Source organism: Ascaphus truei, chromosome 2 (assembly GCF_040206685.1).
Source record: "Ascaphus truei isolate aAscTru1 chromosome 2, aAscTru1.hap1, whole genome shotgun sequence".
In the NCBI taxonomy this organism is placed as follows: Eukaryota; Metazoa; Chordata; class Amphibia; order Anura; family Ascaphidae; genus Ascaphus; species Ascaphus truei.
Window position 1 is genome coordinate 71,168,795 of NC_134484.1, and position 10,148 is coordinate 71,178,942.

General features: G+C 41.6%; 1 long non-coding RNA gene across 1 annotated transcript; it reads left to right on the forward strand.

The window, feature by feature from the left end:
* The first annotated feature begins 270 nt into the window (after positions 1–270).
* LOC142488518 (uncharacterized) lies at positions 271–9,572 on the forward strand. Its single transcript, XR_012799463.1, has 3 exons — positions 271–449; positions 7,437–7,474; positions 9,189–9,572. It is a non-coding gene; the product is annotated as an uncharacterized LOC142488518 (long non-coding RNA).
* The last annotated feature ends 576 nt before the right edge of the window (positions 9,573–10,148 follow it).

The window sequence follows — 10,148 nt, forward strand, 5'->3', positions numbered from 1 at the left end:
CAGTATGCTCTAAACTGTACTAAGACATATAATTATACTATATATGTACCTTATGCTACCTGTAATCCATAACAAAAGGTTTTTATTTACATTATTATTGCTGACTGGCTAATGTTTGTTTTAATAATGGGCAAATGAGATATTATCCATATCTGGATAATAGTTATTTTGCACATTACTGTATTGTATGTGTTTGGTGGGGGGAAGGTGTATTTATTGAATTGTATGCCACATTTATTTTTTTTACAACAGGATTGGTACCGCGGGGACCCATGGGGACAACCCGAGGATCCCCGAACACCCACGAGAACCACCCGAGGACCCCCGGACACCCACGGGACTATCCAGGGACCCCCACACACCCGTTGGGGCCCCCAGACACCCACAGGGACCACCTCGAGGCCCACGGACATCCGCAGGGACAACCCGAGGACCCTCGTAGGCCTCTGGTATGAATCCTGTTTTAAAAAAAAAAAAATGATGGTTTCATGTGGGGGCAAAGGGGGTGGGATGTGTATTGGTGATTCTAACATATTGTAATGTTTATGGGGGGCAGAGGGGGTGAATGAAGGGCCAAGTACCCGCTTCACTCACCCCCTTTGCCCTTAATAAAGCAGATATTGTGCCTTAAACCCTTAATTGCCTTAGTGGTTATCGCTGTTTTATGAAGCTGCTTTAATGTAATTTTTATTAATAGTGTGCGGGAGCAGGGGGTCTCCTGAGCTGAACCGCATTGATTTCAGCCTCGGGGACTCCCTGCTTCCCTAGTTACAGGCCCAGATATGGGGTGCCGGTGTCTCATTCATGATTTAAATCCCTCCGATCACATGACTCGGACGATTTAAAAATGGCGCAGAGACTGACACCCGATGCGCCATACCAGGGCCTATAACTCGTGAAGCAGCATGCCGCTGAGCCTGAAATCAAAGTGCTTCATCTCAGGAGACCCCCTGCTCCCGCACACTATTAATAAAAATGACATTAAAGGAGCTTCATTACCTTAGCAGATAGCCGCTACGGTAACGAATCTGTTAAAATTTAGAATTATGTTTTTATTTCTAGTGTATTGTAGGATGGGGCCTCCTTAGCAGAACCGCATTGATTTCAGGTTCGGGGACCCCCTGCTTCCCAAGATACAGGTCCCGTTATAGGGTGCCAGGATCTCCTATGCATTGAAATGTCCCGCGTCACGTGACCGTGGGAATAAAATTCATAGGAGATACCGGCACCCCATAATGGGGCCTGTATCTCGGGAAGCAGGGGGTCCCCAGACCTGAAATCAACGCGGTTCTGATCCGGAGACCCCCTGCTCATCTTCACTGGTAATAAAATTAAAACAAAAAAATATTTTGGCCGAGATTTGCACAGAGAGAGGCGGCTCTCTCTCTCTCTCTCTGCAGCAGAAACAACTCGCCAGATGAGCCCTTATCACAGGAGCGAACATCTCGTCGTTGGCTACTCGCCATTTTTGTAAATGTTGCTATCACTGGTATTCGGGGCATTCTGCATACCATGATAGCAACGCTGTCAAAAATGGCGATTTAAAAACAATGGCGGTTTTTTTTTTATCAGCGATTACTGCATGAGGCCCATAGATTTCTATTCAGTTCATTCAAAGTCAGACATCCCCACAGTATAAAATATACATATAAAAGTATACATACAGTCATGCGAAAAAGAAAGTACACCCTCTTTGAATTCTATGGTTTCACATATCAGGACATAATAACAATCATCTGTTCTTTAGCAGGTCTTAAAATTAGGTAAATACAACCTCAGATGAACAATAACACATGACATATTACACAGTGTCATGATTTATTTAACAAAAATAAAGCCAAAATTGAGAAGCTATGTGTGAAAAACTAAGTACACCCTTACTGCTTCCATAGGAATTAAGATGATAAGTAGCAGACAGGTGCTGCTAATCAAATGCCCTTGATTAATTGATCATCAGCAAGTGTGACCACCTCTATAAAAGCCGAAGTTTTGGCAGTTTGCTGGTCTGGAGCATTCAGGTGTGTGATTACACAATGCCAAGGAGGAAAGACATCAGCAACGATCTTAGAGAAGCAATTGTTGCTGCCCATCAATCTGGGAAGGGTTATAAGGCCATTTCCAAACAATTTAAAGTCCATCATTCTACAGTGAGAAAGATTATTCAAAAGTGGAAAACATTCAAGACAGTTACCATTCTTCCAAGAGTGGACATCCCAGCAAATTCACCCCAAGGTCAGACCGTACAATGCTCAGAGAAATTGCAAAATACCCAATAGTTACATCTCAGACTCTATAGGCCTCAGTTAGCATGTTTAATGTTAAAGTTCATGACAGTACAATTAGAAAAAGTTGAGAGAAAAACTGGCATAGCACAGATCACTCGAGATAAAATAGCTTTATAACAATAAAATATTATACTCACATTCTAACAATAAAATACGGGCATATCACACTGCATTAGTGTAGGAAGATTTTAGCCAGCTGGCTCACCGTCCTGCAACGTTCCCCCACTCCTCCGCCTCAGCCCCCGGTCAGCTGTTACACTGCTCCGACTGGCATCTGACGTCACTTCTGGGTTCGTCGCGCGGTGAGTGCTGGATCTTCCTGCAACTTCTCTGCTGTATGCTCCGGTCTGAATGAAAACTCCCACTCTACGCGTTTCAAAAGCAACTGCTTTCTTCCTCAGCCATTGCCAAACCAATTGCGTCCATAGTCAACTCTATCCTGTCTGCAGGCCATATCTCTAAGACCAGAAAACTGCCAGAGTTGTCCCAATCTTCAAAAGTGGGGACAAAAACACTGTCTCAAACTACAGGCCAATCTCACTTCTCCCAATTTTATCCAAAGTCATGGAAAAATGTGTCCACTCCCAATTAAGCGATTTCTATACCAAGACAAATTTCCCTAGCCAATTCCAATCTGGGTTTCGTCCCAAAAACTCCACCGTAACTACCCTGCTAAAAGTTTGCAATGAAATCCAGTGTGGAATTGAACGGGGACAACTCACTGGTGCAGTATTCCTAGATTTTGCAAAGGCTTTTGACACAGTTGATCATGCTATCCTGCTTAACAAACTCCAGAGCTCTGGAATAGGGAAGCATGCTTTAAACTGGTTTCAGTCCTACCTATCAGGAAGATCCCAACATGTGTCCATCTCAGGCTCTAACTCCAACCCCATGGATTTCACCTGTGGTGTCCCGCAAGGCTCTGTTCTGGGGCCCCTACTCTTCTCAGTGTTCATTAATGATCTTCCCACAGCTTGTAAGGTAGCCTCAATACACATGTATGCAGACGACACAATCCTATATGCACACAGCCATAGCCTCTCTGACCTTCAACACATACTTCAGTCTGACTTTTTGAAACTCGAAAACTGGATTTCCCAAAACAAACTGTTTTTAAACACTGACAAGACTGTAACAATGGTATTTGGGACCAAGACTACATTTGTAAAGCTTCCAGTGACTGAGTTCCTGATCAGAACCAACGCTAACACCACCCTAACCCCTGTCACTAGTTTTAAATACCTGGGCTTATGGTTTCACTCCCACTTAACATTCGGGATGCACATTGATACCATGACAACCAAAACCTATGCCAAACTAGGGGTGCTTTACAGGAACAAATCCTCCCTAAGTCTCCTGGTCAGAAAGCGTATCGCACAGCAGATGCTAATGCAAATTATTGACTATGGAGACATAGTATATGGCTCGGCACCTCAAACCCACCTTAGCAAACTTGACACCCTCTACAATTCAATTTGTCGTTTTGTTCTCCAATGCAACTACAACACACATCACTGCGATATGCTCAAAGAACTAGATTGGTCATCACTAGAGTCTAGGCGAAAAATTCACCTTTCCTGTCTTGCCTTTAAATTCTTCATTTGCAAGCTACCCAGCTATCTGAACAAGCTCCTCACCCCTACCACATGCAGCACCTATCACCTGAGATCAGACTCCAAAAGACTGTTCATGGTCCCAAGGCTCAACAAAGTATCCGGACGTTCCTCCTTCTCCTACCGTGCACCCCAAAACTGGAACAACCTACCAGAGACTCTCACATCCAGCACCAGTTTAAGTTCTTTCAAATCTAAGGCTGTCTCACATTTTAATCTGGTCTGTAACTGTTTCATACGCCCATAATATATATTATCTTTAACTGTGCACGCAATGTCTTGTATATAATGTATACCCTGTTCATTTATGTAACTGTATTTGTAACCAAGTATTATTTGTTTTACTCTGTGCCCAGGACATACTTGGAAACGAGAGGTAACTCTCAATGTATTACTTCCTGGTAAAATATTTTATAAATAAATAAATAAAATAAATAAGTAGCAGACAGGTGCTGCTAATCAAATGCCCTTGATTAATTGATCATCAGCAAGTGTGACCACCTCTATAAAAGCCAAAGTTTTAGCAGTTTGCTGGTCTGGAGCATTCAGGTGTGTGTTAACACAATGCCAAAGAGGAAAGACATCAGCAATGATCTTAGAGAAGCAATTGTTGCTGCCCATCAATCTGGGAAGGGTTATAAGGCCATTTCCAAACAATTTAAAGTCCATCATTCTACAGTGAGAAAGATTATTCAAAAGTGGAAAACATTCAAGACAGTTGCCAATCTTTCCAGGAGTGGACATACCAGCAAATTCACCCCAAGGTCAGACCGTGCAATGCTCAGAGAAATTGCAAAAAAAAAACAAGAGTTACATCTCAGACTCTTCATGCCTCAGTTAGCATGTTAAATGTTAAAGTTCATGACAGTACAATTAGAAAAAGACTGAACAAGTATGGTTTGTTTGGAAGGGTTGCCAGGAGAAAGCTTCTTCTCTCTAAAAAGAACATGGCAGCACGGCTTAGGTTTGCAAAGTTGCATCTGAACAAACCTAGAGAGATAACGACAAAAGAAACAGCGCAAAAAACCTCATAGTGTAGAATGTAAAAAATTATATTGTGATAAAACAGGTGAGTATTGCACGTACATCAGTTTAAAATTTACTAGCAGTACATGTATATGGACATGTTACCAATCAGCAACAGATGGTGGGTAACGGTCACTGGATGGAATCTCTTCTCCTCTCACGTCTCCCGTGGGTACTCTCTGCACCGCTCAAACTGATGAAACCGAATGGCAGACACACTCCATGTACGAAACGAGTTGGATTAAGAGGGCACATTCCTAGCACTACCCGCTGTGTGATTTTACCCCATCTGCCATTCGGTTTCATTTCCGTTACACCCGCTGCTTCTCCGGCCGGCCGAGACTGTATAGCTACCGGCGCCACTTGATGACGTCACTGACGCGCGCTCAAAGTGGATGCCGTGCATGCAGATAGACGCCTGAAAGCCAGGGAGAGAGAGCCTGCTTCCCCGCAATAGCTGCCGTGAGTACGCCGTGGGACAGCTGAAGTCCATCTGGTTGCTGTGTCCACGCCGTGGGGCAGCCGCCTTCCATCAAGGCGAGTTTGAGCGGTGCAGAGAGTACCCACGGGAGACGTGAGAGGAGAAGAGATTCCATCCAGTGACCGTTACCCACCATCTGTTGCTGATTGGTAACATGTCCATATGCATGTACTGCTAGTAAATTTTAAACTGATGTACGTGCAATACTCACCTGTTTTATCACAATATAATTTTTTACATACTACACTATGAGGTTTTTTGCGCTGTTTCTTTTGTCGTTATCTCTCTAGTTTTGGTCTGTGGAGCCATTCCACGAATTCAGCAGCATATCCTCACACTTAAAGTAACAGGTTTACCTTATATTTTATTATAATTATATATCACTGAATATTCACCATTAAGCACATATTCACGATTATTAGAGCGCAGTTCACTCTTTGTTTCTATCTGAACAAACCACAAGACTTCTGGAACAATGTCCTTTGGACAGACGAGACCAAAGTGGAGATGTTTGGCCATAATGCACAGCGCCACGTTTGGCAAAAACCAAACACAGCATATCAGCACAAACACCTCATACCAACTGTCAAGCACGGTGGTGGAAGGGTGATGATTTGGGCTTGTTTTTGCAGCCACAGGACCTGGGAACCTTACAGTCATTGAGTCGACCATGAACTCCTCTGTATACCAAAGTATTCTAGAGTCAAATGTGAGGCCATCTGTCCAATATCTAAAGCTTGGCCACAATTTGGTCATGCAACAGGACAATGATGCCAAGCACACCAGCAAATCTACAACAGAATGGCTGAAAAAGAAAAGAATCAAGGTGTTGCAATGGCCCAGTCAAAGTCCAGACCTCAACCTGATTGAAATGCTGTGGCTGGACCTTATGTGAGCTGTCATTAAACAAATGCCCACAAAACTCAATGAACTGAAGCAACGTTGTAAAGAAGAGTGGGCCGAAATTCCTCCACAATGATGTGAGCGACTGATAAAGTCATACAGAAAACGATTACTTCAAGTTATTTCTACTAAAGATGGTTCTACAAGCTATTGAATCATAAGGTGTACTTAGTTTTTCACACATGGCTTCTCCATTTTGGCTTTATTTTTGTTAAATAAATCATGATACGGTGTAATATGTCATGTGTTCTTGTTCATCAGAGGTTGTATTTACCTAATTTTAAGACCTGCTAAGGAACAGATGATTGTTATTATGTCCTGATATGTAAAACCATGGAATTCAAAGAGGGTGTACTTTCTTTTTCACATGACTGTATATCATCTTTTCATGTCTTCTTGGGACATACCCCAGGTGTGTATGCTGGATGTATTAAAGCATATGGAAGACAGTCATATATGGCATATATCTTTATATTTCACCTGCAAGGTGTAACAAGCCGTTAAGAAGCCATTATGGTCAGTAGTAAATATTAGTACACGACTATGCACATATATTAGCACATTACCCCGCAGCTACCAGTTATACTTTGGGACATGGAGGTTCTCAAACCACATGCAGCCTCTAGAGGGGTATCCCCATGTAGACCTGATCTAATCGTATCAGAAATCCTTGTCATGTCAATCATGGCCCCCGTTGACCAAGGTAAGGTATCATGTGGGAAAATCAAAGTAAACAGTGATACAAGCCATTCAGTCATGGAGCTCCCAGCCTCACCACCTTTCCACCAATGTCACCGTCGTGACTTCATTAAAACCCAACGCACGTTTCATGTGTTTTGCACGCTACTTCAGGGGAGGAGAAGTAACTGTCGCTCCATGAATGATCACTAAATACCCTTCTAAGATGGGGGCCTGGTTAAATCCCTGGGCCATTCTCAGAGATGTTAACCATTAGTTGGCATCTGTCTCTCCCTAGGCGTATCACAGAATGCCACATTTATTACGGTCAATCAGCTCTATGTATGGGGCTATAATATATGAGACCTATTTCCAATAAAATTAAGAATTAAATTCCCTTTACTGTAAGTACTCCCTTTTAAAGTGCCTATATTTTCTTTTACTTTTCAGAATTGCCACCCAATGGGGGAATATCCTTGATATTAAAGGTAGGTCTTCCATCTCAGATTACTTAAATTCAAACAAGGGGTTTGTGTCAGTAGGAGGAATAGGAGGAAGAATGTTAAAAAAATATTTTGTAAACATTGGGGAAACGTACATAAGGACCCAATTCTACAACAAGTTTTGCCATCAAACCCAGAGATAATATTTACAAAAGCTCTCAATCTTAAGCAAAGGATGGCTCTGAGTTGTTTGAAGCAGAAATGTGTGAGACCTGTGACTGTAACAAAGGGATTCTTCAAGTGTCACAGCTGCACAGGGTACAAATTACATCCGAATTCTCAAAAAAGCTTTAGAGAGATTCAGTCTGAAATTACACGAGAAAAACACAAAACAAAAGATTTGATACCTTGTAATTCATATTATGTGATCTACATGTTACAATATCCGTGTAATAAACAGAATATAGGAAGGACGACACACAAATTAAAAATAAGTGTGGCAGAGCATATTGAGAGAGGCTGTATGCAACAGAGTGTCTCAAGACATTTTAAGGAGTGTCATGCACAAAATCCAAATGGTCTAAAATGTTATGGCATTGAGAAAATACATCCAAATTGGAGAGGCGGCAACCAAGTCATTAAAATTTCCAGACAGGAAACATATTGGATTTATGCCCTGAAAACATTAGTGCCATTAGTACAATTATTATTATTGTTATTATAGTCTCCTAGCTTTATGGGAATTATCTAACTAAAGTCTTTCTAAGACCGTGCCTATAGTGCCGTCGACGGCGACACGACGGTGATGTCACCCGTCGCCGTAGCCACCAGCGAAAGTTATGTTTCGCCAGGTGGCGGCGGCGCGGGATTCCGCCAACTTGATTTGTTCAAGGGCCGTCACATGACGAGACAGCCCTTGAAAAATCTAATTTTGCCGGCTTCCATTTTCGCGACAACGACGTCGCTCCGTCGCTTTGAGAGGCAATGTATTTGTTTTCGGGCGACGTTGCGTCGCCGTCGCCGGCACTATAAGCACAGCCTAAGGGTACTGAGATTAATCAATTGACTAATTAAAATTAAATAAGTGTCAAATCTAAATGAATCTATGAGTAACAGGTTTCTAGTGTGGTAATGAATGACTTTTATTAAATGACATCCTTTTGCAGAATGCTGGGTAAATATAAAAGATTTATGACATATATATTACCACAATATGAGGTAATGTTAACTATAACTATGAAGGGTGGTTATATGTAGGTCATTTAGTGTATTAACAATATGCACTTCCATAATTAATCTATATAAAAGACTATCTCTCAATATATAGTAAATCATGATAAGATGTGTCTATTAACACTATATATAAAATATTGATAAATAGGTAACCTTGTGTCTAATTTGTCCACCTACCAAAGGTCTATTCAAATTAATACTATATGTAATGTGATACCCCTTCAGACTTAATTCAATTGCTGAATAATCTATTTAGCTAATGAGTAAACAGAAATAATAAGTATTAGGTGTCTGTAGTTTGGGTATAATGTGTGTTGGTCTGTATATAAGGTCTCCTGTATAATTATAATTACAGTATTTGTATCAAAATGGGCTCTTTTCTTTTCATCAAAACCATTTAATACATTTAATATGACTATCCAATCAACAATAAGAGGTTTCTATAAAACCCTAGGTAGGGATAGGTACAAGGTATCTTCCCCTGACGAAGCCACAGCCATGAAACGCGTAGGGTGTGTTATTGCAGTGTCCAGATTGAGAAGATTGCCATCCGAGGTCCATCACGGAACCGGAGTCCACAGCGACGAAAGCGGAGCCGAGATCTCGCGAGACTGTGAGACTGTGACGCGATCGCGTGATGCGGAAGTGATCGCGGGTGATTGCAGATGCTGGTACTGGAGCAACATTGATTGTGAGAGACTCAGAAGTAAATCTCTCAACTGCGCATTTTATACTCTAACAGTGTGAGTGCACTACCTGTGAGGTATCTTATACTAATTTTTATTAAACAGTTTTACACTACATTGTTTTTTTTCCCTACCTTACCTCTTACATGGGACCTGTGCTTGAGATGGAGGCTGTGTCCAGAGTATTAATTCCAATTGTGGGATCCTGTTGCTGAAGCTGTTAGAGGGTGTGGAGATTCTCTGCTGGTTTAAAGACGATTTTAAGCTGAGTTCCTGGTCCCAATGGGGGATAAAGGCATTGATTTATCTACATAATTGTGAGTGCATATTTTACCATCAACTAGGTGCATTTGTTTGAACATACTACCCTATGATTGTTCTCCTTTTTGGTCTTCTCTTCCCTATTTTTTGCAACTGGGTCGTTCTTCTGGAATGTATATCTATATATTTCCTATATTAGGTCATGGAGATATGGTATAGTATAGTAATGAAAAAGCCCATGTAATGCTGTACAGTAGGAGTGATATTTATTGTTAAGACCCACCTCTAATAGTCAAAATGAGCTTAATTGGTTTAAACTGTATCCCAGAAACCCACTGCCCCCTATAGTCAGGTTAGTATTACATCCCTAATAATTCTGATGAATATAAAGGGACATATATCTATCTGACCTTTGAGGATATTAGGTGGCTTCACTTCATCCACGAGGGTTCCAATTTGTGATAAGATGATTTGGATTGACCACTGGTCCCCTGGAACCGACTTCGGACTGTAAAACCTGTCCTAAGCACCACCAGCAG